This window comes from Dromaius novaehollandiae, chromosome 14 (genome assembly GCF_036370855.1).
Source record: "Dromaius novaehollandiae isolate bDroNov1 chromosome 14, bDroNov1.hap1, whole genome shotgun sequence".
In the NCBI taxonomy this organism is placed as follows: domain Eukaryota; kingdom Metazoa; phylum Chordata; class Aves; order Casuariiformes; family Dromaiidae; genus Dromaius; species Dromaius novaehollandiae.
In genome coordinates, this window is record NC_088111.1 from 13064182 (window position 1) to 13091521 (window position 27340).

At 38.6% G+C, this 27340-nt stretch overlaps 1 long non-coding RNA gene across 1 annotated transcript in view; it reads left to right on the top strand.

Moving 5' to 3' along the window:
* LOC112981057 (uncharacterized) overlaps positions 1-27340 on the top strand; it is an 83738-nt gene that overhangs the window by 48271 nt on the left and 8127 nt on the right. The window contains exons 5-8 of the long non-coding RNA XR_003258588.2: positions 3758-3872; positions 20569-20638; positions 21764-21971; positions 25903-25978. This is a non-coding gene — a long non-coding RNA (uncharacterized LOC112981057). The remainder of the gene's footprint in view (positions 1-3757; positions 3873-20568; positions 20639-21763; positions 21972-25902; positions 25979-27340) is intronic.

A 27340-nucleotide genomic window follows, 5' to 3' on the forward strand; every position in this document is an offset into this window, starting at 1 on the left:
AATAAAAGATTTAATTTTCTTAATTTAGCCACAGAACATTTTTAAGCCTGCTGTATGTCACTTTAGCCTTTCAAGGGCTATGATAATAAAGTCATTTTTATTCTATTCCCTCTCCACATCCACTGCTTAAAATATCCCAGCTTGCAGAATCGATTCACACTTTCTGCTTCATAGAACTTGATAAAAAAGGGTTCAATCTGAGGAGGGTGCCCAGAACCTTGCCTGGCACTGCTTTGTATGGGAATCAGAAGTTCAGTACCAGAGAGAGGATTAGGCGGTAGAATCAATATATTTGTTCTATTTTTGTCGTATACAAAGAAGTCTAGAATCTTTTAAAAGAATGAGAAAGCTTGAAATGTATTTTTGGTGCTATCACTGTGGTTTTCCTTCTGTAGAAAATAACATCAGCCCTGCCCTCTGTTTTCCAGTTAGTGCCTTAAGGGACAATGTCTTCTTTTGTTACTTGCCATTTATGGTGTGACTGAGGCTACTCAACCCTTTTAAACAGCTTGAACCATTTTAAACAACTTGGGCATTAGCTGCTGAAGGTCCCAGAAGTTCTGGTAAAGCTGTTGAAGCTTCATTTATGAGGTCTCGTTTTTCCAGATGTGAAAGGAAAATTAAAAATGAAGCCTGCTATATTATAGCTAGAGCAAAGGCACTTCTGTGTTGATTTTCAAAATAACCAAAGGCATATATGACTTAAACAACATTTTTCCATTAACAAAATTTAAAATGTGCATTTTAATTTAAATGAGGCCTACATTTTTTAAATGGTGAACATTAGGTTATGTATTCCTTTTAGCAGGTTAATTTGACAGAACATGAGACCTATGATGGTGCTTCTAGTACAAATGCTCCCCAAATGGACTTTGGAACTTGCCAAGGGAGATAAAGAATAGGTCTATGCTTTGAAAGCCCATGTAAAACTGTATGAAATACTTAGAGGCTCTTTGGGGACACAGTGTAATCAGTATGCCTGAAGTACAAGCAAATGCACACTCTCAAGCAGCACATAACTAGTTTGAAGAGAGGACAGTAGTCTTGGTCTCAGATCTAACTGTCCAGGATCGGAGTGAACCCATACTTAATTTCAGATTTCAGACAAAACTTTTATAAATGATGAGTATACATCAAAAGTGGTTGGTGCACTCTATGGTATTGACTTGTTTGACATTAGCAGGATTTTTGCCCTCAAACTGTCAGAGCCAGGTTGTTGTTCATAAGATATAAATAGTCATCATCTTGAGACAGGTACATTTATATGAACTGACTCCTCAGCTGATGTGAAGACCATTGCTCATTTGATAAGAGAAAGGTGAAGTCATTGATAGCTCTTCATGGATCACAGGTGGCAACTAAATTCATCATGAGAAGCAAATAGTGATACCTCACAAGGGATGAACAAAAGATGTGAAAGTATGCTTCCCCCCTGAACAGGATAACGTGCACACTCCCAGCTTAGAATAACCTGCTTTTTGGCATTGCTTTGCTTACATGAATAAGCCCTTACAGGAATGCAGCAGATCAAATAATCTTGACAGAGTCTGTATTAGACATTTTTCACTCTACTTTGGATATGTACTTACCAGTAATAGCTCTCCTGCTGAGTATTTCAATCTTCTTCATGTAACTGGTGCATATGCACACATGCTGATGGGATGACTACATGAAACACTGAAAATGTCCAGTTGCTCAAAGGATATTCTTTGATGAAATGATGAAAAGAATCATCATTTGCTTTTGAATAAAATTATTATGATTTGTTTGTGTTTTGAAATATGTAATTTCAGAGTGGGTAAAACAATTGTCTTAAATAGTTTCTTCCTAAACATATTGAACTGACTGTACTAATTTTTAATTGGAGTTGTAATTTTTTGTCCTCATCCTTTCCTAATGTCCCTTTTCCCTTTGCAGAGAGGTATTTTCTTCACTCAACAGATCTTAAAGCAACTATTTGCAAAATCTGATTCTTGAAATTAAATAGTAAGTGTTACGAGAACTAGCCCAAGTGTGCAATACCTTATGAGCATGGTTTGATGTCTATACACTGCAGTCATGCTGACTGCCTAAGGCAGTAGCAGGATTGTCTATTCAGCTAGCAGACTGATCTTTTTTTTCTTCTGTGTCCTGCATATTTTTGCTGTCTGGCCCTTGCACCAATGCCATGAGCAGCCTATTATCACAGTGTGCAAAATCAAAACAGCTAAGTTCTAACGTCAGCTCTTTAGCACTATTCAGATATTCTGCCTTCTGAATTTGTTCCTTCTTCCTATATATGCACGCCATTTTAGGAGTTATTGCAAAGATTATGGGGTCCACAAATATCTGCCTCCTGTATATAGGACTGAACAATTAGTCAGAATGACCTTCTATCAGAAAGCCAGTGATGGAAAAGGTTATTTGTCAGCCTTTATATCAGCCCCTTAGGAAGAAATGTTTTGGAGTATGTGTGGCATACAGAAGCGTGTACTGTGAATAACCAATATTCTGAAAAGTCTTAACTAGATTACTTTCAAAGCGTACCACGGAGGAAACTGAGGCATGCCAAAACTTCCAGAAATAAAAATCCTGGTTTTACAAAAGTTAAAAGTACCTTTGGAGAAGGATGAACTTTCAGACATGGTGTATGAAACTTCACTAAGGGATACAATTCCAACCACAGCTCAGGTTTTACTTTTCTCCAGTGTTCACAACACCTGCATCAGTCTCAATTACTCAGTCACCCTAAGGAATGTAATGCGAACTATAACAGATGGCAGTTTGTCATTTCATTGAGTCAATAATGTGGATGGTAAATTGCACAACACACTGAGGACTTTTTAAGCAAAAAAGCATGCAGCAAATAATCTAATAATGGCCTTGCCTCCCATCCAGGAATCTATTAAATGGGATGGTGTAATAAATCTAGCATTCTTTTAAAATTCCATACCATTTCCTGACCTGTCCCTCATTGATAAAATGTATGCAAGCATCTAAAAGAAGATTTTATGGATTAAAATATGATTAACTTCCAGCTATGTAAACAATCATTAGCTAGCAAAGATAAAAAGGAGTGCCGTGCGGTCTTGTGGTTTGTAGAAGTTAAAATGGGGAATGAGTGGCTTCTGTGGTTGTAAGTTTACAGTTGATTTTCAAGTCTTTTGGCTCCAGTTGCCTCACCTGCACACAAGAATAGTGCTCTGTATTTTTACTCTGCGCTACTGCAGGTAAACCTCCACTTTTAGCACACAGCTGGTCAAAGTTTTTACTGTGAGAACTGCACTTTTTTCACTGTAGCTATTTGTTATTCAGCAGGAAAACGTGGTTCACAAAATGCAAAACAGATGAAATCACTGTAACAGTGTAAGCGGTCTAATAGATCTCCATATATGCTACACAGGTTTGTATATTAGCATTGTACAATTTATAAATTATTAAGAATAATATTAGAAGCCTTTAATATAGACACATGAAGTGAGTGTCTTGAGACCAGTGTTTCATTTCTCCTTTAAGTGTCTATGATACATAGATCATTTGAAAATAAATTAGTGCTTTCTCATCTTGCCTTCAACAGCTGTTAGGAAAGGGCAGCTGATAGTGCTTTTTTTGCACAAGGATCAAGAATGGTTTTAGAAAAAAAATCATCTTGTAATCAAGATAAGTTTGGTGGCTCTGGTGCTTTCTTAATAAAACAGGGTAGTCGCATCACAGTGATTTTATAATTTGAATGGCTCAATCGTTCACTTACTCTCTTCCTCGGAAACTACTTCCACAGCAGCAGTGAGAACCATGCAACGCTGAGGGCTCCCGACTGCTGCAGGAGCTGTGATAAAGCAGAAGCTCAGGAACCAGCATGGCTTACCTAAACCGGGGATGGCAGCAGGCTTGAGGTAGGCAAAAAACAGTGTTACAGTACAGAAATTAGATGCCTGATTTTCAATATTCAATTGAATGAGACTAGCCAGACTGTCTTCCAGATTTTTTAGGTCTGACTGAGGCAAAACCGAGTTGTGTTAGGGAGAAAGATATCCTGGGAGGAACCCACTGTATGTCAAAAGCTTCTAAATGTTCAGCTAATCAATCTTAGTCAATAAGGTTGTAGCTTTTTAAAGTTGCCATTTTGTAATCAAATGTTCCCTAAGCAAACATTTTTATTTTTGTGAAAAATCTGCAGAAAGAAAGTATAACAGCATGTTGCATTTCAGAGCAGCGGAGTTACACACTAAATCTATATTAACAGTTTAATTTTTCTATGGAAATCAAATGAATATTTGGGGGAAAATGTCTTTGACAGTCATCAATTTTTGTTCTTATTAAAGTCTCTTCCATTCTTTAATTTAGTAAAGTTTTCTAAAGCATTGTTTAGATACTACAAACCTAAATGTTGTATTATTTTTTCCCCACTTTTTCTTTCTTTCTTTTGGCTGAAACTACTCAGTCACCTCCAGCTGCATTTTTGGCAGGTAACTTGTTTGTCTAGAGAGTCTAGTAGTGCAGCACTCACTGGTCTGCAGTTCAAGGAAAGGTGGATAACATGTAACTTGGAATAATTTAGCAAGATTGAAATTTTTACCCCATGAGAGAGAGTTTTGATTGCAGAACCTATTCTGCCTGGAGACATACTCATGTGACTAATCTTGTTTCCAAGGATAATGTTCAGAAAAACTTTTAATGGAATTATGAAAAGATGTAACAACTATTTTGCAGTTCCCGTTACTACTGTAATCTCAAATTTGCTTACATCAAAACAAGTTGGTAATTGTATAATTAAGATTTTGGAATAAACAGAAGTGTTTTCCTATATATTGTAAGGCGACACAGGAATAAATCAGGAGACAGATTAAGCCCCAGCGATATGAACTACCTGGCTTAGCTCCGATATCTGTCCCAAATTATGATTCCATAGTGGAGACCAGGCATAGACCAATTGATGGAAGTGAATTATAAAATAAAATTATATTCTGCAGCTGTCAAGTCTACAAGGAATAAAAATAGTCTGATTAAAGTTAATATCTGAAAGAACAGCATAAAATTGCCCCCATGCTTGTTTGAAATTAGGTTTTGTGGAAAGAGAGAATTTGTACCCCATGCATGGTTAGTTTCTAAAGGAAGCCTGAGTTACAGTCCAAGTTTCCTCAGATTGGCTTGCTGCTTATTAGTGGGAGTATCTCACAGCTGTGTCATGTTATTCCACGTGTCCTTTGGCTGCATGAGCACATAACTGACTGTCCCCAGCTCTGGGTGACTGCAGCATCGCTCCGGGCTTTGCTGAACCGCTGCTCCCGCGGGCGGTGCGGGCGCTGCCTGCATGCAGCAGCCACCAGCAGGGCTCAGTGCGTGCCTGCGTGCTGGCCTGCTCCGTTGCCTGTCCCTGGCTACCGCCCTTCACGGGAGTCTCGTCAGCGTAGACAGACCTGGCCTGACATTGCTTCTGTCAGAAGCAGGTTTTTTAATGGATACAAGTGATGGCACTATTTACACTCTGTTCTTCCAGGGGGCTGCTGTTCATGGCCACATGGAAACATGCTGTTTCACGTGGCCACATTGAATGTAATTAAATGAGAGCCTTCTTGTATCGGCTTTTCAGGACTTTATTGCCTTTTATGGGGTGGAATTGGTCCTCCAACTGGGACACCCATCACTAGCCATTCACAGCAAGTCTGCTGTAACTCATGTGGGAAAATGCACTCTTTCAAAGCAATATCTGAATTTTTCTCAGCTCTTGCTTTTAATTTATAAGTGGCCAGATAATTATAACCAGGAGGTTTTAATAGCCATAGACCATGCTGGTATTGTTACTTAAGAGTTTTATTATGTAGTGATACTGAAAAGCCAAGGTGAATAGCTGCATTTTGAAGTATTATTTTCAAATCAGTCTGAAGAGCTACTGCTGATCTTCACATAGGTACTGTTCTTGTATTCACCTAAATCCCAACTGTTTTTAGATCATTTAACAATGGGTACAGTAGCTAAAAACATTTATTTCCATAAATCTGTTGGTTGACAACAGCTTGTTAGAGATGAAGAGAAGACTGCTCGTTTGTGCTCACCCATGTTTGCTGACTGTCTTCTCTGACTGTTACTATCTCACTGAAGCTTTTCTGGAGCAAGTAGGTTGTTTATGTAGTCTGTTAGTATTATCATAATTTGAAGTGGAAACTTATACTCTGTCTCACTCTTGGAGGATTTTTCTTAAAGGATTTCAACATTTGTCTTTTGCATTTCTTCAGTAGACACTTTTGTTAATAACAGTACAGGAAAAAAACATGAACAAGCACCAGTGATATGGAAGAGCTGCTAAAGATAATGCAAAAAAAAGTGAGCATCACTTTATGCATAAGCACTCGTTCCTAAAAACCCAATTATTTCTTCAACAGTCACCATTATGGGTAAATGTGGCAAAGGAACAGTCAGTGATTAGCAAATACAACATGAAATAAATAGAATTTCTTCAGCAAATGAACTAAAAGCTATTATATCCACCCAGGTGCATTGACTTCAGAAATAATACCTTAACATAGCACTGCAGAAAGTGGCCTTACAGTTACAATTAGTCTTTTGCATCTTACTGGAATGCTTAGCAACAAAGTAGCATATGTGGGGGATAGCAGATGTTTTCTGTCTTAACAAATACTAGATGGAAATTGGATTGCAAGATAAAATGGCTTCCAAAAGTATTGGTCTGCTGATGTTGTGGCTGTGTTAGATTACTGTGGAAATGTCAATTGTTATCAAATGAATGCCACCTGAATACTAATCAGATTTGTACTCTAATTTGAATTTACCCCAGCCCTCACTTATATCTGAATAAACGTTGTCTAAATATGATTGCTAATGATCTGCAATTCTTGTGTGGCTTGTATGAAACGGATACCATACACTCCACCAGCAGAAAACAAGTGGTTTGAATCAATTACTGATCTTCATAATTAACGCAAAATCCACATGCAGATGTGGATTTTGTGAGAAGTGGTGGAAATTAACCATCTCTCTCACATTAATAGTAATGAACTGTATGTATCAGAGAAATGTGTTGCACTTCCACAGTGCCTGTGCTGTGGATGTCACTCTTTCTTCCTTACCAGAAGAATTCTGAAAAGTTTTGGAGTAGAAAATACTCATATTCCTAAGTTTCTAATTGCTTGGGCACAAATTTCCCGAGTCCCACATTAAAAGAAAGCAACTTCTCTCTTTTAAACTTTGAAATAATCTCTTAAAATATTTCTTTCCTCTCCCTTTCACAGTACTGCTCTGCCATTTTCAGTTGCTCATTCTCATTAAATGCTGGTGGGCTGTCATCTCGTCAAACAGTTTAATGATAGTATGTTGCTTAATGGCAGCAAAATTAGCAGTAGATTGTGTATGCAAACACATCTTCATTCCTGCTGTTGTTTAATCTTTTGTGTCCAAATGGACAGACAGAATTGCTATAAATACTATTCTCCATTCTCTCACATGAAAGCAAACATCTCAGGCTGCCACCTGAGCAGTATTTGCTATGTTAAAATTCTGTGCTGCATATTGGTGAAGCTAAATATTACTGCAGGTTTGACAAAGCGCTGCAGCACATGCCTCACCCCAAGATATAAACGTACCTTGAAGTAAGTCCTTAACTGTTATCTCCTAGTTGGTAAGAAGTGGCAAAAGGAAAACCAGTTTCTCACCTAGTAGCAGAGGCTAAAAGATTCTTAGATCTATTTCTTTTGTGTTATTTTAGGCAGTGAACATTTGCTGCTAAAACAACCCCCCTACAATTTATCAGAAAAAAAACACTTGCACAGTGTGGTCATCTCGCATGCAGAGATCAAAGATTCGATTTCCCTGAATAAAGCTATGAGTAATAATACAAGTCACATGGATTTCTGTGATCTATTTTGGCTTGAGTATCTTGACAGAATAAAAATAAAGGAATAATAATAACTTTCAGTACTGGAGCTCCACATTGTTTAAGTGACTGCTTGACTTAATGTACTTGCTGACTAGTAGATTCTGTATCTTTCTGTAAAATGGGATACAACCGCATTACTTCTTTTGTTACATACTTTTGCATAAGGGTTTCTTTTATGAAAATTCACCTGTTGCCAATATAATTGGAGACAGTGGGGCTAGGGAATCCAAACTAATATTTGCAGTATAAGCGCTCCAAGCCTTAATCGAATTTCATATATCTATTAAGCATTAGCTGTAGTAAAAACTGTGGTTCCTTAATACTAGTGCATTAGCAGAAACTATTTTGCTGCTCTAACTACAGACCTAAGCCCGTGTGTAGGCATTTAATATCAGAACTTATACTTTTTACTATTATTTTTAACAAAGTAACTTCTTATACTTGTAGCTGTAGACTTGACATAGATTTTGCATGAATGAATTACAGAGTGTTTGGCCCAAGTTAAAGGGAGTACTATGACATTGTTTTTTGAGTTCTGTGTCACAAGTAAGCCCTGACTGTCAGCCAGTCGGTTTCCTCACATCTTTTTTGTCCACACGTTGGAGGTAAGTAAAGACAAATGTCTTTTATTTCACATCGGAGTTTCTCACAGAGACCTACGACTGGAACTAGGATAGATTAACATGTATACGTTGGGGGTAACTGGGATACCTGGGTTCTGACAATGCAGCTGCCCCTTGGTTTTGTTACATTAGCATAACAAAACCAAGGCACAGCTATGCTGTCTGTATATCATATATCTATCTATATCTATATATGTACCTTTCATATATAGTATAGACCAGTCACTGATGCATCCTAAAATACTAGCATCAATTATTTTTCCTGTTTTGTTCTTTTTTTTCCTGTAGGAGAGCCTATGACAATTTCTGGGGTTGTCATATGTAAAGAGAAAATCCTTCCTTTCTACTTTTTTTCCACCTGAGTTTCAATGGTTTTATGATTTACCAGGAGAAAAGAACTTAGACTGAGGGATGTTTACATATTCCTCGGAGCATCTAAGCTTCATTAGTGTCTCTGGCATGTGTGCAGTAGTGTCTATGTGTATTTATGATGGCAAAGAGGGTGATTAATTACATGGAATATCAGTGTAGGGAAACATATTGTGATATGATGGTTTGGGGTCATTTTCAAAAAATTTTGTGCCAATATGCTCATATTGCATAAGCCATAGGAAACTCCTGCAAGGTACTATTCTCCTCCCAGGAAAATAAATATTGGCTATAAACAGAGCAAATATATGCATTTATGTAGTGTTGTAGCTCATTTCTAAAGCACGAAAAGGCACTAAAGAACCCAAGCAGGAGACAGACAGACAAACTTCCTTGGTCATGCTCTGGATTGTGAATTCAGCCTTGGGGCTGAAGCCTTGATGGGATCTGCAAGGAAATGCAAACAGCTCTTCTTCAGACTATAGAGTGCACTAAACTTGTGTTGGAAATGAGAATTTTGTCATCCCAGTGGGAAGAAGCTTTTCTGAATACCCAATGAATTTAGTGTCATCTATGTTGTGATCAGACAGCAGTAGGCAAAACAAAGGCACGAGAGTAAGTGAAAAATAAACAGCATCCAGTACAAATACATTCTGCTGCAGATATCTCTTCAGATATTTAAGGGAAAAGGTTTAGTATTAGCTGGACGGATAGACCAAAATTACAACATTACTGATTTTCGTTACAGGAGGGTGTAAGAATGCCTGTGCTTATTCTGGTTACTGTGAAAGCAGATGCTGTATGAGTGGATGAGGGAGGGGACAGAAGGGAGAAAGGTTGGCCAAGTGTTCATTAGTCTATCAAAAATTGGCTTGACAGACAGGGCAGGGGGAACAGCAGAGCTGCACAGTCAGCGTTTTCAAACTGAGAGCTGTGGGATGTATGAGTGGTGGTACTAAACTAGGATTCTTCTCTTTTTGTACCTTCACTCAGTGGAAAGGAGGGGAGGGATGAAAATCCAAACCAGAGAGTTCCCTCAGGTTATCATGCTATGTGACCTTGACGGGACTTGAGTAGACTGAGATCTTAACTGTGACTTTCCCTATCTGCTCCCCTAACTGACGGTGAATTATTGTGAAGCTAAAGGTCTATGCATGCAAGAAGCCAAGAAGAGATATTCATCTTCAATGAATGCTACGCAGTCAAAAGCTTTGCAGAAGTTTGACTCTGCCAGCCCTTCAACAGGGGCACATCTCCCCCTTTCACATGGGAATGGACAAAGGAGCATGAGAGAAGTGCCCAAAGTTCTGGAGATCCACCCCATAATTTCTAACAGAATGCCAGCCATATTTCTTCTGCCTTCTCTTCATCAGTGTATCACTTTACTACTTCATAAGAAAATTGCATGTATAGAAGATGAGCTTACTTTTCAATTTTTCTGCTTTTTTAAAAAAAGCCTTTCAAGGTCCTATGCATGGTAGCCTATCTTTGACTCTGCAAATAGTGAACCTACTTGCTGAGCTTCTTACATGCTCTTGTGTTTTCTTTGAAAAGTGTGTTTAAGTGATAAACTCTTTTAACTCTTTCATGATACAGAAGAGACAATAGCTATAAAGGAATAGACACCTTATACAGTACAGGCAGATGAAAACAGTGGTGTTGCATTGGATCATCCGCTACCAACTGCTGTCTGCCTACATAATTTAAGATTTGACAGAAAAGACTTATGTTGTAACTCCTGTTTGGGATTTTTATATTTTATAACATCATCTTCCTGAAGTGAAAGATAGTGTCCTCACTACATAGCGTTTTGTGTGGCAGAGGAACTTTTGCAATGAACTCAAAGACTTTTTTAAAAGGATTCTACCTGGTCCTGGGATCCTAGATTCTCACAAACTGCCTTCCTCCAGTGATGACTTTCTCCAGTATTTTGAGGTCTAATATCAATTTAAAATGGAGTTCCTATGCCATCGACTTAAGAATTTTTTTCACAGCATATTTTAAATGAACCTCACAATTAATTAATTCTGTTTCCTCTTTCCTTAACTTTGTATTTAAATAAATGGTGATCATTCAAAAATGCATTAGGCTGTACCTTTGCGTTTACATCTTAGGAACAGCAGTATTCCCCCTGCATTTCCATGGGGTCAAGTCTGGGAACACAAACAGTTCTGGTACCACTGATTACTCTGGACCCATCTAAATCCATCTAGACCCATATAGATTCACTGCGTAGTACTCCGGTATTTGGGGATGCTGAAAGGACAGTGTGCGTAGCTGCATCTTTCTGTTAGTAACTCTGATACTGGCAGTAATTGTAGATTTGGCTTGCTCTGTAAAAGAAAGAATCCTGAGTAGTTATGTGGCAATGAAATAGCTTTTAGAGTGTGAGAGACTAGCAACTTTCCCAGTGTAGTGTAATAGCAACTGCGCTCAAAAGATTTTGTGTATCTCTTTAAGACATTAGCATTCTGTTCTACATTTTTGGTGGTTTTTGGTGTGTGAGGACTTTTCTCCTTCTGACAGGCACTGAAAGTACTTTATCAGAATAAAACAGAATTAAAAGAGAGAAAGTTCTGTCAACTTCAGCTATAGTAAGCTTCAGCTTAGTACGAGGCTTCTAAAGCCTCTTGCAAGGCAATAAATTAAAAAAACCTTATGGATAGGATGATATCTAAGTATGTCAAACAGCAAAGTGCAGGGAATATGGGTTCTTCAGTAATTTTTTCAGAGCGTTTTGAAGAAATTTTATGAGACAGGCTGTCTCCAATATCTTTGGAGATACCATCTTGTTGCTAATACTCTTCCCATTATAGCATCAAGTTGAAGACCTGAGCAAAGTCATGGGGAGGAGTATGGCCAGCTGCAAGACCCATTTGTCAAATAAAGGTTAGGGCTAAGGTTTGGAACTGACAGAAATAGGGAAATAATGTTCTGCAGCCCACTAGCTTCCCTATCAGTAAGGCAGTGATGGTTTCGATGCCCAAAATTGAGAATAGATATTTTTGCTCTTCCTGTGCGAAGTACGTTACTAGTAGTCAGCAGCAACTGTGCTTCTTCCTAGCCCCTCTCTTCAACAAATATTGATGATTGGGGGCCTCATCTAGGGCACATTGTCATTGATTTCAGTGGTGCAAAGCAAGGCCCTTACAGTTCTAACTAAAGCGTAGGTACTGAATAGGTGCAATTGAGGCTGAAATTAAGATTATTTGGAGAGAGGGAGTGAGTGATACCTTTGCAATAATTAGGAGCAAAAATGTTTTGAATTAGTCACAAGACATTCTGTATCTTCATAACAAAGTTTAAGGCTCTTGCATAAGTAAATTCTAATGTGCTCAGAAATTTGTATGCAAAATGGAATTAAATAGGCTGAGCTAACATTCCTGTAGAAATCTCTGTGTTCACACTGGTTTCGTAAGATTGGTTATGTACAATTATATGTTTGTGGTAAACCACTACGGAAGACTGGATTGGAAAAAATAAAATGGAAGATATAATGTTGAAACAGAACCAATTTTATATCCAAAGCCTGAACATAGATTCTCTGTAAATGCATCAAGTGTCACCAAGTCTGGTAAGGATGGCATTTGGTATTTTAAGCAAACCCTTGGTGGGATTCCACACCTAATTTCTGCTTTTGTCTTACATTCTCGAGGACAGACTGTAAGAAATTCTTCTTAATTCAAATGCACCATTATCAGGAGAGACATGTATTTGTTTCATTCATCACAGAATTCTTGTGTAAGTAGAAAACTTGTGCTGCAGTTTTCCTGAGAAAGGAATCCAAAGATTTGAGAAGACTATTCCCAATAACTTACTTAAATTTTGTGTCAATCTGCACAAAATTAATGAACATTTATTAAATTATTTTATACATTTGTATATGTTCAAAATTTCTTCAAGCTTACAATAGTTCCAAGCTATTTCTCCAATTTTCTGATCACAATCTCTATGTTTAGGCAGTGCTGCTTAATTGAGAGTCCTGTGGTGGTACTTTGGTGATTTAAATAAACATACACACACAGTCAGCTTGCTGCAATTGATTTGATTCACTTTCCATGGATGTTTTTGCTACTAAATAGAGTTCTTGATCTTCCATGAGGAGGCCTTCAAAAGGCCTCCAATCTAGCTATAGCCTGTAATATGGAACTTCAACTGAATAGCCAGAGAATTATTTAAAAATAATTATTTAAGCAGTTCATTGTATGATGGAGTGCAAAAAGTAGGATCAGACCACAAACTGACTATGCGGATCCCCAGTGTTCAGAAAACCCTTTCTGACAACAGTTAGAAACTCTGTCAGCAGCAAATTGCAAATGTGATTAACAGTAAATGGAAACAATTTTATTAAACTGAAAACCTGATTAGCAACTGAACTGCACAATGCGGATTTTCCAGCAGGGGTTGCAATATTAGCACAGTCCATAATTTAATGCTGATATAAGTTAATTCATTTTTCTGTGTAAACGAAGTGGTACAGAAAGCTTTTTATACACCAGACATGGCCATTTTTAAAAGAATTCCTAGAGGTTTTCTTGCTGCAGCCCGCAAGCTCTCTTTGAAATGGACTTACAGACCTTTAGGGAAAGAGGAAAATGGCAGCTCGTTCGCAGTGATGGGCAGCTCTTGTTTTAGGATCTTCTAGGCTAGGTATAGCAGTAGATACTGCTCCCTCTACTCTTCGTAGTGGTCTTATGAAGTATCCACAGTTTGTTTCCAGTATTTTCCCTGCCAAGTTGCCTAGTGGTAAAAAAATAAGGTGGTCCCCATTTGAAAGCTATAAGAAATTGTGAGTATATGTGCAAAAGTATTCCATAAATTGCATGCTTGTTTGGTTTTTAAGCTGTATGGGTTTGTACATTCAGAACTGTCCAACTGAGGTGTCGTAACCTGAGGGAGCCAGAATATCTTACTAGTGACTAATGCAGTCATTGCCTTTATCTGTTCATTCTGAATATTAGGCTTTTCCAAAGAATATTACCTACAGGTTGGTAGCATACCTGGAAGCAAGCCCATGTGTAAGAGTCCCCATGGATCTAAAACCACAGTGTTCAGTTTTATGGAAGCACTGGATGTATGCATGGTTCATGCATTCAGGAAGACCATAGTTAATTCTACGTTATTAAAGAGCCCATGCGTAAAAAACAGCAAGACACAAGCCCTCATTCATTTTTAATTTCTATAGATGCTATTCCTCAACTCTTCTTTCTAGGGCTGGCTATATTTTGTCCAGTTGAAGGAGAGCTCTACAAAGATGAGACTTTAGCATAAAAGTGACATATCCTAACTTTTCCTATAGCATTCTGCAGGTTGTCTGTGGGGTTTAGATAACCCAGCATGGCAGTCCCTGTATGTATGTATGTGTGGGGAAAGAAAATTCCGTTTATTATTTTATACGGGAAGTAAAATGTTTCTGCAGTTCATCAACAAAATAAAAGATACATCACTTCTGACACTTCAGGGTTTTTTATCAGCTGTACAATGATGTAGGCTTTGACATACCCTAAACTTTCTTGTAGGGAATCTGGCTTTTTTTTGTGTGTCTGGGTGAAAGTAGTTCCTTTTTCCAAAGGAATGAATGGAGCATTGTACAGCTGGTGTGGGGCTTGTGAGTCCTCTGTGACTGTACTGTCTCTTTTGTGAGTGAAACAAAGTTTCTTTTTCCGCTGCCTTCTGAATTCCTTGGCCGGCACTACAGTTCATGCAGTCTTTCTGCCACTGTTGGCATGGATTGAGCTTCACATCTCCCTTGCTGCACTCTCCGTTCCCCGGTATTTTCCATGGGAAAGGAATCTTGCTCTCATTCAGCAAGCTGGGAATGCAGCTCGTTAGGATCTTGGCACTATCAGTGAAGCTTGTCGTTTAGCTCCAGATTTCATTGTGGCCCAATAGAAGATATAACATGTAAGATGAGGAGCAAAATTAGCCCAGTATATATTTAGTCACTATTTTCCCTACATTTTAATATGCTTTTGGAATATAAGAGTTTAAAGGTCTCACTGAAGATGAGGAGCAAAATTAGCACAGTATATATTTAGTCGCTATTTTTTCTACATTTTAATATGCTTTTTGGGTGTAAGGTAGAAGAGCTTAAAGCTCTTACTGAAGTGTTTGTGAAAGTTATCCCATTTCCTCTAGATCTCCTACTTTATGGTGCCATCCTTTTTCTCCATGATTTTTTTCTGCCAGAGAATCTAATGGTGCTTACAGAAATTAAGTGCAGTGGATATGATGTGAGAGATAATAGCAAAGCCATCAAAAAGGGAAATAATTTACATTTATATATTTCCCTTCAATTCCAAAAATTTCCAGGTGCTCTGGAGACGACATAAAGGATTCTGCAATGTCTGGGATGAAATTCTTTGAGGTTTAAGGAACATGCACAATACTTACTAATACTGGAGAAAGACACGATTTGCTCACTTCCCAGTGTAGGATCCTATTGGGTATGTTACAGTTGGATTACTTTAAGCTTTGATCATTCTGTGTTGCACTTTTAGATCTTTTTCACACCTTTGCCTGATATTAGACCTACTCTGACATGCACATTCCTTTAGTCAGACCTGCTACTGCATTTCTTCTTTCTTGCCATCTTTTGTAAAGCACAAATCTTCTGTATACATGCTGCAACTGGGGAAAATGCTTTGTTGGCTCCTATGTCCTATTCTTTTGTTTGATGAATGCTGTCTAAGACTGCCATTGGATAAGTTATTTAACCAGTTGCTAGTGGCAGAAGACGTTTATGATATAAGTACTCATTTGCTCCCTGTTTTTGGCTCTGAACTCCATGATGATCTGACCCTCATTCTCTAACAGCTCCTGGCTGTGGCAGCAGACAGGCAGCTGCTGTGCTGCATGGGTCCTGCAAAGCCTACTAAGCAGGAGAGGGAAACAGCTCCCCAGTTACCTCGGTCTTGTAAGCTTTGGCCACAACTCAGCCTCTAAACATGATTTCTGCTTCCAGAGAGGACCCTGCCTTCATAAACAATTCAGGCAGACTTTGGGAGGAAACTCTACGTAAAAGTCAAAAGTACATTTGAACTCCACTTCCATAAGGCAAATATGCAAACAGGGAGAGTTTATAAGACAAAGGCATTTTTAGTTTCTTATGGTAGGCCATACGCTATGTAATTAAAAGGCGTTTTTATCTTTTATTAAAATCCGGACCAGCCTTGCAATACAAAGAGGGAAGACTGTGAATGATACAGCTGCTATCAATAAAAAAGAGGAGTCTGGGAAGTGTGTGAAAGCATGTAAAGCCAAGTTCTTTGATGCTGATGTAAATCTGCAGTAACGCCTTTAGCATTAGCAGAGCCTGATTTATGCTGATGTGACCCAGGCAGAATTTGTCTCATCAGTCCCACATCTGTATTTAAGTGGTGAAAGAGGTGTTTAATCCTGGTTTCTAAATGAAAGAATGAGGTGAGAAGTGAATCCAGACTTACAATGCTGTGACCCCTGCAAGGGCAGTAAGGAATGAACTACTCACTGCTCTTCTAGCCCCCATTAGAGCCAGTACATTCAGTTTTGATGAAATGATGAAAGAAAAAAAATGCTGAAAGAAAAAAAAGTTAGAACCAAAGAAGAACCAATAAACATGGCTAACACTAACAAGATGAAATGGTGTGACTGAGAAGGAGGCAAGCAACCGTGGAGGAAATTGCAGGAAGAGGGGAATCTACGGGAACAGAAGGTGCCTGGCTGTTAAACAGCCCCTCCTGCTACAGACTGCGGAGTGGAGGCATTTGTGAAGTTTTCACGCAGAAGCACTGGGGGGTTTGCTTCTTCAGAAGAAAGAATCTGTGTGGGTTGGAGGTCTAATGCTTTGCATTTGTGTGTCAGCAGCAGTACAGATATCAGGCTTTATCACCACCGTCCAGGCTCCTGATACCCCTTTGTGATCTGTATGTAGATTTTAACTTCTTATTAACTGGGTCCCTTTTTGTGATGCTTTTTCTTATGGCCTCCTATCCTAACAGGGATTCTTTCTGCCAATTACATGGTACATAGATCCCTATACTTGTGTCGTCTGTCTTTAGAGCTGCAAAATTCCACTTTTACAGTGGAAATACTGTATGTGGACAGGCCAAGTAACACAGCTTCCCTAGATGCATATAGGCTAGCGTTGTCAGGAAGATATACTGGAAGATCTTTTAATGAAGAAACACTGGTAACAATTCTGGTTGTAACCAGTAACAAGCTGTTTACACTCATTCAACTTGTAATTTTTGAGCATTTAGAGCAATACAAAAAGGTATGTGGGCATCTGTAACTTAGAATAAATAAAGTTTTCAAACATTCCAAATCATACTGAAATTCATTTTTGAAACAAGCCTGAAGCAGCTTTTAACATGTAACCATGAGTATCTATAATAGCTGAACTGCAATGAGACAATCTGTAGTAATGACATTAATATCCATGATTTCCACTGATTTAACTAGACTGGATAAGACTTTGTTTTATTTTTATTTAAATTGTAATATCTGTAACCTTCTGTGAGCAAGGCCTCAGTGTTAAGTCAACAGCAGAATGCAACCTTATTCAGTCCAGCATGTTCAGTACCACTTGTTTTCAAATAGTTTTTTTTTTTTAAATAGGAAAAGGAGATGCCACATTATTGCCAAGTCACATCACAAGACCTCTCATCTCCACTGTCTAACAATGAAACCAGCAGTATGATTCTCGTGGGTGGATGAATGCAGAGTCATCCTTCTCTTTCATTTCCTAGGAAACACTGAGATTTGTTCCCAAAGTCTCTTAGAAGTGAAGCAGATTGTGGTTCAAGCTTAAGGCTTGGGCGTGTTTTCTTTAGGGCACTTCACGGCTGTTTTTTCATTGGAATACAAACTTTGAGTACTTTCCAAACATGCCAATTTCAGACATGCAGTAAGTTCTAATCGCAAACCATAGAACTGCTGTAGAAAAGGACAGCTTCCATCTTTTAGTAAACTTGCCATTTAAATACAGAGAGACTGCATTAAAAGAAATCATAAATTACAAAGCTGAGCACTTTGCACAGAATACAGGAGTTAAGCTTGTTTCTGTGCATCTATTTTGTGCAATGAATGAGACAGGAGATCTGGGAGAATTACATACATCTAATATGTATGTACAAAACAGAAGTTAAAAAGTCAAATCTATGCCTTTTGCGTGATTGATTCCAAAATTTTAATTCCTTTTCTATGATATGTAGTGACAGAGAATTTTTCCTTAAGGCGATAAATACACTTTTATCTGCCCAGAAGGCTTTGCAGAACATGAATTTTGAACTTTGAACCTGCAAGACTAAATATGTCAGCCAGTAAGACAGTTTTATTCACCTCTGTTTCTCCCTTGAGGAGATGGGAGCTCCTGACCCCAGAAGAGACAGAAATCCTTGGGCCCATGTGCTCCATCCAGGGAGATCAGCAGGTCCCACTCTAGAATTAGGAAAACGTGTTGGCCTACTCTAAAATGTTCAGATTCTGGTGTTTCTTGCTGCCAAGCTTGTTGTTGAAGTCATAGGAGGTGCTAATGTGTGTGTGTTTTACTGTATTTTGGGGGGTAATTGTGGGGAGAGGTGAAAAAAGGGATTTTAGCCAAAATCTCAATGAGATTGAAACAGAGAAACAAACAAACAAACAAACCCCCCACTTTTGTCTAATCCATGAGCCAAATTTCAAAAGCTGCCCCAAAGAAGGGAAGCATCAGAGGTCAGCTCATACTTTTCCAATAGAAAGGCCTGGGCAACCTGTGCAGAGAAAACATAGCTAGCCTTCCCTCCTTACAATGCTGATAGGTATGTGATACCTAAGATAACAGGTATGCATCTATACACTGAGCCTTCTCAGTAAGGCCCTTCATCCTTATTCAGGATCTCAACTGGACTGAGCTATCCTCCAGGAAGATTTTCCCATGTAATTAGCTATGTAACCATATAACTGCTAGTTTGAAATGTCATTCGTAATGTTGGAAGTGGTCCACTGTGGTTTCTTAGCCAGTGTTAAGCATTTGGCATTCACTCTCAGCTCTGTGTTTATCTGAATATCTGTCAAAGGTTGTTGTTTCTCAGGCCAGTAGTTGTCCTGAATGTTATGTTAAAGTGTTGCCCTGAACTGCCTCATCCGTTAACATGAAGGAATTCACTTCTAGAGAACCTAAACAGTTTCTTACATTTTCTTCAATTTTCCAAGTTTCACTTTCAGGAAAATAAAAGTGAAGTGGCCATGATTTTTGTGGTAGTAGTTGTGCTGTAACTATGCTGACCTAAAGGTGTAAGAGAATCAAGCCGTATGGAGAGGAAATATGGAAACGCAGTCATCTGCTTTTGTATCTCATATCAGATGAGTTAACAAAAGCTCTTCTCTTTCCCTGCAAGCTGTAGCTAAGCTGGGACAATTCTTAAAACATAGGCCAAGTGGTCCCTCAAAGTCTTGTAAAAGAGCAGGTTTATTTTAAATGAATATGAATAAAAATGTTCCAAGCTCATACCCAAGCTGGATTAAGAGTCCACATTGCCAGATTGGTGGAGTTCTCCATTTTCTGAAAAATGCCTCATAGGGTATCTTGGTACTAACATCTGCTCTCGAAAGAATTACCAATAAGCTATTTTTATAACCTTTTGGTCTACTACATGGAACAAAAATGTTTTATAAACTCCATATCATGTAGAGACTGTGCATCTAGTATGAACTATAGCTTTGGTAAATGGCTTTATTCACATTAATACACAGGAAAAGTGTAAGAAATTGCGGTAGGTTGGAAAGGGAAACACTGTATCCCTTCCTTTGTATCTAGCCTGAACAGTAAGACCTAAATTCATCCCACCTGGCTGAAGTGGGAACTATTGCTGCTCTTCATTATTAGAAGCAAAAGAGTAAGAGTGGCACCTCCGGAAGGTGGTTTATCCCACCTAAGATCAGCATCACCTACTGGAGGTTGCCCTGTAACTCCGCTGATCACAGAGGATGTCACCTGAGGGTGACTGTGCTACAAGTTCAGATGCCTGAAATTGGCTGGGATGAATCTAGGCCTAAAACAATTAAAGCTAATTACCTGATTTGCTAGGGTTTCTGCAGCTAACTGTGCTTAAAAAGAACTGTAGCAAGGATGAAGTCTGCAATCTCACATACACACAAATATACCAATGTTTAAGGCTTATGCCAAACAAAGCCTTGCTACTATTTTCAGTGCATGCTGCATCCTTGCTTTAGTTACAAGTGGCAGGTGCTGTTTCAGTGTTGCAGCCAGTTCTGTACTATTGATGATAATTTCCATGAAAGGAGAACGTAATGGTTATTTTGACCAAACAGGTACTTGAACTGCCTGAGAAGGAGAAGCAAAGACATGCCATTACCGTTAGATTTTTGTTTTTATGTAAAAAAGTACTAGTACTTTATAGAAGTGCCAGTACTTATACCAGAACTTCATACACTACTATTGTAACTTAACAGTGGGGAATGACACTAAAAAGGCTTCAGCCTGGTTTATGAAAAGCTTGAGTTATTTGTCTAAATTAAAAAAACGCACTCAGTACCATACTGCAGCGTTGTGATATTATCATATGCCATGCTGCCTAGGCAGAACAAAAAATGGTTTCAGGCCCGTAACTGCGAAGTATACTTGTATAAATAACCTGAAAATTCATATAATTCCTGTGAGGCTTAAATTGTTTTCTCTCTTCCATAGTTCCTGATGTAGTGCTGTCTTCTGTCTCTGTGTTACAGAATCACTGAGAAGGCCATGCTATTTATTTCCTGCAGTCACCAGGGATTTGCAGCGGACAGTGGGGAGAAGGTATTTTCGTTATTTAGGCTTGTGTACTGGGTTTGGAAGTGTAGCACTTCTTTTTGTCTTCAAATGCTTTAGCAATTCCTTTGGTCTTCAAATGTTTTGTTGGATATGGAGAATTTTCATTCACTGGCTCTTAATATTCAGAAACTACATATGAAAGCTTTAGTTTTACAAAGAAAATCTGCAAAATGAAAAATGCTTACCTGCATACAGTCAGTGTAACTATATGGAACACAATGGAGAGGTACATGAAATTTATCTGTAGTGTTTTGGTTTTGTATTTCCAAAGTCTAGGCTGAATGTTATGCGTGTAAGAATACTTCATGGCTTTGAAGCTCTTTTAAATAACTGTGTCAAGTTTTCCTACTATCCAAGCAAACCTATGTACCAGGCATGTTGCTCTTTTACTGTAATTTTTAGGCAATGTACTTTTTCTAGCACTGTTGATGACAACAGAGATTCCTTTCGCTCTATTGCTAACGGTGACATAGATGAAAAGGTCAATATGTAAGAGCTCTGCTGTAGCACTGACTCAGCCATGCACCTTTGGAGACTAGCAGGCTGCCACCTGGTGACTTACTGGTACAAGTCCTTCGGTGCATTTTTTTCTCCTTTGGGAAGAAAGCAATGGATGGCCTGAAATTTAATGTACCTAGGATGAGGTGCTTATGAGGAAGGATCTTTCCTGAGTTGTTTTATTAAATTTAGAAGAGAATGTGTTACTTTTAATACATAAAGCTTAGTTTTCACTTTATTAAACATTTTGCACATTAGTTAAAACATTGCTAAGCAATTATGACCTAGGTACAAGCTACCTTGTTCTCTGCTTACATGGAACTACAAAGCTCAGTCGGTATCTTGGCACTACTGGTTGCAAGGTGTTATCTAGGCGTGTTTGATGGGATTTACATGTGCTAGAAAGAAAAGGAAAAAACATATTTGCTACGAGCTTTGAATTTTCTCCCTAGTGCAAATACTGTGATTAAAAAGAAAATATTTTAAAATATGCTATCCTGTCACCTAAACCTACAATTGACTGATACAGTCAATTTTGTGTCATTACTGGGACTTCAGTAACTCAGGCAACTTATGAGAGAGTGATGGGATCTTTTATCTCTTCTTTTCCAGATGAGCTGGACCAGTGTGGATAGGCTGCATACAGCTCTGAAGCTTGTTTCAAAAGGATCCTTTCAGCTGCAGATCATTATATTATCCACTCTAAAGAGCTGCCGTTCTGCTCCTGCCCAACAGCTGTCAGAGCTGGGCAAACCCAGAGTGTCTGAGCTGGGAGGTGACTGAGCATGTTCCACTATTCTTCTAGAGCTTGGGATACATGGTGAGTGTTGTATGCACACAAGAACAGGAGAAGGAAACCAGGGCATTTGTATTATATTTTCAGAAAGATTGTGATTGGGAAGACTTCTCAATAACACTGGAAAGGTGTCTGGGTGCTGTGAAGAAAGTGTTTATATCCTATCTTTTAAGAGTCTAAGAAGGTATTTCTATTCTGCTGCTATTTATGGAAATGCAGCCAAATTCCCACAGAAATACTGGTACTGTTTTCTTTTTTCATGACTCAGAATACCTTTCCTGCAATCATTTACCTGAGGGCTTACCACTGGAGTGTAAAGCTTGCCTATGTTAAGGTGTGTGATGAAGCGCTATTTCCATTACTTTTGACAAATGGGCTTCATCCACTTTGTTCACTGTGGTGTGGCTTTAGTAAGCATCCATCTGTGCCTGATAAGCAAGTTAATTCCTCAAGTGCAGAATAATCCATGTTCTTTAGAGGCAAAGTTAAGTCACTTCTGACCCTGGGGTTTGTTATCCTTTTCTGGATATTTCTATGGATTAAAATTTACTTTTTTGATAAACATATTTCTCTTATCCTAATTTTAATCAGTGAATTCTCTTACATCTAGCATTGTAACTTGTCACACAAGTTGCTTGTGGGTAATTCCTCTAAGCTCACAGGAAGTTCATGCTGTGGATTTTGCTGCCACAGTTGTGAAGTCTGAGGCTATGGGGAATGCTTCCAAGAGGTGGTGACACAGAGCATCGGTGTGAGTGAGGCACCAAGAATACCTCAGGGTGGGGGAAGACTAGTGCACTTCTTAACCTTTAATAGCATGAGAAGAGCCAGGAAGTAAGCTGGTGCTCACAAAATTACATCTCTGAAGGATGAGAAAGATAGGAGGAAGATGGAAAAAAAGGAGGGGGGAAAAAATGCACAAAAAGGGGTATGATGCTTTCTCAAGGATCTTTCACCCATTTCTTTTGCTGCTGATCTCATACTTCTGTTGTGAGCTTTTATTAATCTGCTGGGAGTTTAGCTGCCAGAACTGTAGCCTTCCTTTTAAAAGGAAAACATGCTAACCCTGTGTTGCAAACAAATGCCTGAAAGAAGAAATAAAAGGCGATGCTTGATCTCCTTTTGGAAGGATTCTGATGTGAAGTGTCCTGGTAGAGCCCTGGAGCACTATCTTTTTGTACTATCACATTTCTCAGATGCTAACTTTATGCAGTTCAAGTGAAAGGAGATGGTGTGATAATTTCTAATCATTACCCATAAAGCCCATTTACATTAGCCTGCAAGCCCAAATAGGGCAGCTTTACTAATGTATCCTGCAGTTTTCAGTGAATCACTTGTGTTTTAGAGTTTCTGCAGGCTGCTGGGAACAAAAGAGCAGAATTTCAACCCAAGTGTTGTCATTGCAGTCCTGGCAGAGTTGGTATCACTCATCAAAAAAATCCTGTTTTTACTGTATAACTGAGAATTCAATGCAGCTTTTGCTGAAGGAAGAGAAAATTTTGGGGGGCTGCACTGAGATTTCGTAAGTACGTCAGAAAACAACTAAACAGCATCTAGAGTGCTCATAGTGAAGCAAAGAGAAGCTTCCCCCGCACCCCCCCCCCCCCCCCGCCTTTTCCTTTTCAGGCCGGTAGTTCCCAGAATAGTAATGTATGGTTGAACATGTAGCTTGATTTCCAAGAGGATGATACTGCAGCGTAAATTCTCAACACTGGAGCACTGTAAATTCTAGCCTCAACGTAAGAGTCCTGCTACACAGTCCAAATAGTTCAGCAAGAACCTGTTAACATACACCACCTACTCTAACACAAAACTGGTCAGTGCTTCTTAGAAGAAGAAAAAATCTGAATCAATCTATGAATCTTTCATATCTGTATCCATTATTTATGTATAGGATGGGGGGAATAAATGATACCAGATAAATAAATTCTTTCTGATCTATGTCAGCTGTCTCATGCCCTGCAAAATCTCTCTCCCTTCTGACAGACTAATCCTACAAAATGCTGAATGTGGTAGAACTGGGCTTGTTGAGCATCTTGCAGCCTGCCTCACTCTCATTAGTCTGAATTTGAGAAAACAGTTAGTCTTTGGAGCAAATTCATGCCTGCTGTTAAATTGATGAGCTAAATACTTTTTCTCCCTCTGTGTGATCTAAACTGAAGATTACAGCATTGAAAGTTTCTGTAAGCTTCTAGGACTATTAAAAATTCTGCTGTGGAGAGGGAGGAGATAATTTCATAATAGCCATCCTGAATTTTCCTTTTTATCCTCTATTCTTGCTCCATAGTACAATAGCTGACTATTGAGATGTTCAGTTAACACCTTTTGCAGCTGCACCTGTGTTTCCTCAATCAGACCTATTGATACAGCATAATTAGCCTGTTATCTTTGGCTGAGCGTTTCTTGCCCTTCTAACTTCACCACTTTCAGAGAGGTCTGTAATTGAGCTCTATGTGCATGCAGTATTTGGAGAATCTTGAAGAGACTGTGCAAGTTCTGAAACAGTAATAATTCCAGGTAATGTTAATGGAATATGTACTGAGTTTTTGCATTCAGCTTATCAAACTAGAAAAGACAAAAAGCCAATTTTTATACATGCGGTAGCAACAGTAAGACCTGGCAGAAGCTGTTTCAGATTCATGATCCAACAAACTCCTAATCCCAATCTGCCATACAGTGCCCTTCCTTGGAGGCAGGCATAGGACATATTGGTATGAAAACACAGTTCCCACTGATCTGGTTTAAAAGCCACTTTTTTGTTTGTTTGTTTTTCCCTGCAGTAACTAATTCATTCACATTAAGTGGGACTCATTCCATTAGCCCCCAACTAACAATTGAATCTGTAATAAAGTCTGACCTAGAAACATACTTCACGGTATAGTACTATCTCCTAATACCAGGTGGAGCTCTTCTAACTGCTTTTCTTTCATAAACAGTTGGGGATGGCAACAGATACTAAAGCAAATAATTTTCTGTTGGAATAGCCTTGAGAAAGCTGGAATAAATACACCCTATTCCTCTACACCTTTACATGCACAGTCTGTAAGCTGATTCATTACTATAATAAATAGATAATCTGTTTCTTAGAACACTTGTGGTAGGACAGTGAGAATAGAAACAAAGCATATCTGCACAAGTTTCATGTAATTTGTCCATTTTAATTCCCTTTTTCTTAGGAATTTTTCATATTGATAACTACTCTGAAAAATATTGACAGGCCAACATTTAGTTAAAAAGTATGTAGCATTGCCATTATTCTAGTGCACGGGGAAATCAAGTGCTGATTTCACTCTGATTTAATATTGTGCTTCCAGTCTGCTCTTGTAACTGACATTTTGGCCTTTCCTCTGGGTATCCAAATCCAGTGTCTGAACTAATCAAGCATGGCTTAACATTGAGCAGTTTGGGCATTCTGGAGCAATGCAAGCATGTTCCAACTCAGTAGTTAATGAATTAAGAGTATCATATACAGTGATAGGTCCACACAGAAGAGAAGACAAAATACCTACTTTGCTAGAGCAACTGATCTCATTTTTTCAAATTCTTAGGATAGATAGTGTACTGATATCATTGCTAAGAGTTGCCAGTAACCTCATGGAGGTATAATTTAAAAGAACATGAATTACCAAAGAGAATTTTGGGTGCCCGAATGGGTTTTGGGTTTTCTGATGGGGGTTTCCACTGCACACTACGTAAATCAATTGTCTGGTTTTGAAGGGGAGAGGAGACATTACACTGACATGTAGCTCCCACTTTGGACTTGCAGTAATTGTTGCAGAGTATGTTTCATATGAAAATGATATAAGGTGGGGGGGTATCTTTTAAGGAAAATGGGTGCAACTTCTCCTTCTGCACTGGGGTGACTTTTAAATTGATCTGACTTTTTCTCTTAATAAATAAGCTCTTCTCAACAAAAGAACTTCCATGTTCTTATCTGATTCACCTTGTCTTGCAGGTAGGAGACAAACAGTAAACTTGGCTTTCCCATGTAATTTGCTGGAAGTCCGATTTGTTGGCTCTCCTAAGTGAAGGTAATTAATTTTGTTTTGTCAGTAGTTGTATTCTGCAGAGGAGTTACTTGCTTTGTCATTGAGCAATTCAGTGAAGGAAGTGGGAAGCTAAACTCATATATTCTGACTATTAATTTTTTATTCTACCTATCAGATGCCACCTTCCCCCATGTAGCTTTGTTATTTTCAAGTACTTGGGTTTTTTGTTGTTGTTTCTTCAAGTTTGCAAATAGAGACATGATGTATGCTTAAGAGAACTTATGAGTTAGAACAAAGGATAGGCGTGCAACATAGGAGGTGGAGTGAGTAATAGTTGCAAGCGATAAAACTGCTTCAGTGTCACAAAGAGCCCTAACCACATGTAAGATCAAATTTAGCCCGAAGTTTCCGTGGTCTCTTCACTTTGAATGCCAAAAACAAAAGTGCCTTTAGTGCACATCTGTTTCTTTTATAATACTGTTGAGCATTTTCACAAGTTCTGTAGAACTGTTAACCTTGAAATAAATTTCTTTGAAGTGTCACTTCTGCTTCACACTTGCTATTAGCAAGTTCCCAGCTCTGAGCACTGACTATACATTTGTCCATAGTAATTCCTGATTGTTTCAGTGTTCAGATATGAAATACCTTTGTTGGGGTGAGCAGAAACTTTCCTTTCACTCAGAACATTCTTTTCACCTAGCAGATTTCTTCTCAAAATTTCAGCCACAATTGATAGAGGAAACGCTATTTATACAAAGTAATTTTTGCCCTCCTACTTGCTTCTGTATTGATGTATTAGTAATTCTTTGCTCATTTCTGTGAAGTGACCAAAAGTGATTCGAAAGGTGATGTCAGCATTAGAAAGAGACCTTGGTCTGTAGAAGTGACTTTGTATTAATCAGACCTGTTGTAATTGCTGGCTTTATAATTCTGTGGGTTTTAGCTGCTTCATCTATACGTAGCTGAAAATATCTCACAAGTGACATGTCAAATCCCTTGTTGGTATCTAAGATTTCCCATAGAATTGTCAATTCTAGCAGGGAGACTTTCTTACTCCCATGAAAACTTGTTTATTGGACAGAAACCAAAATACATCTCAATTTTCTGAAGAGCCATCGATGAAAACTGGTAATTCAGTTTTCTTCCCTCTGCTTAAAAGCAGCTGGATTGGAAAACCTGGCCAACAGTTGTCTTCTAGGCTAATGCCAGTTTGCAATGATGACAGCGTTAATGTGGAGGGGGAAAAAAGCCATTGATGCTGTAGCACTTGTGTTGAATTTGAAACTCTAGGGCTGGAAGCCATGTTTGACCTTTTGTGGAAAAAATGTGATTGTACAGTGCAATGCTTCACTAAAGGACTGGGATAACTGCCTTAGTTGTGGGAGGCAGAAAAAAGGACAGATA